Genomic DNA, 1,443 nt, shown 5'->3' with positions numbered 1-1,443 from the left:
TTAGGGTAAATAGGCCCAGAAGGGCAAGGATGGCCCAATGAAGGTCGATCCTGCAAGAGCAATGAGAGTTAAACGAATTTGTCTTAAGTGAGGACAGAATTGCCTTTGTAAAAGAGGCAAGGGCACCGAGGAAGCCAGGATATTCTAAATTCTGAAAGTGAATGGCAAGAACGTGCCATCAAACGGCTGGCACTCGAATTTGTGACTTAACGAAAAACAAAAGTTCCTGATATCTGTCAGAGACAACACCTTCTCCAGTTGACTGTTGATATTCCATAGCAATTACGTAATTACAAAGATCATCTTTGACAAATGGCCCAAGCATTTCAGGTCAATACGCGTTGAGGAAAATATGTTGACAACGCACTTTGCACATCTTATGCACAGAAGTAATAATAATGATAATAAAAAACTCATGAATACTTACACGCCTCTACATAAAGTTGAAGCGCACACATCTCTTAAAATCTTCGATATCATTTCTTTGTACTTGATTTTAACCATCATTTACTAAATAAACAGTCACGTTCCTGGCATGCAATCGATCACTGAAGATAATTGTAAACAGTTTTTAATTCTGAACGAATATATATGTACTCACACATATATAATGTGTGTGTATGTATATATATATATATATATATATATATATATATATATATATATATATATATATATATATATATATATATATATATATATATATACTGTATATATATTATATTATATATAAGTAAAGTCTGAATCAAGTGACAGGTGAAAATTTACCTGCATCTGCGTGAGGGAGAAGGGCCTGGGTGCAACAGCTTCTTCGTCGACCTTAGTTCCCTTGTCTTCAGCTTTCCGAAACTCTTCATTCATCCATTTCTTGATGAGACCGCTCTCAATCAGAGATGCTAATCTGGACAAAACGGACATAAAAGAGATGATACATTTTAATCTCTCTCTCTCTCTCTCTCTCTCTCTCCCTTTGATCGTTTTAATTTCGGTCTTGACTCTCATAAATTTTCGACACAGGAAAATTCACTTTAGTAAGAATGTCTTTTTTTTCCATTTTTTCCCAGAGGCCAACGGGACTGGCAACCCATTATCTTTATCTAGCCTAATTTCGCAGAGTGAGAAATAAAGAAGTGAAAAATGGTGGGGACTGATCCTGGAGGAATAGATTATAAGTTAGGAAATACGGAAGCAAGGAGCGAGTTTATAATGTCTGTGCAGGGACGGTGACGATGGCATTTTAGAAGTTAGATTCTAATATGAAATCGACCAATCAACCGTCAACTTAATGTCCTGCTCGTTTATGGTTAATGAGTCGAATTACAGAAATTAGCAGATTTCAACAGTGACTGAAGACGCTTTTGCCTGAATTAGAAACATACTTTCACACAAACACAGGAACAATGACGTACAGTGCAGTCACTCTAAAATGTTTTGCAACATGTT

This window comes from Macrobrachium rosenbergii, chromosome 48 (assembly GCF_040412425.1).
Source record: "Macrobrachium rosenbergii isolate ZJJX-2024 chromosome 48, ASM4041242v1, whole genome shotgun sequence".
Taxonomy (NCBI): Eukaryota; Metazoa; Arthropoda; class Malacostraca; order Decapoda; family Palaemonidae; genus Macrobrachium; species Macrobrachium rosenbergii.
This window is presented reverse-complemented; position numbering follows the sequence as displayed.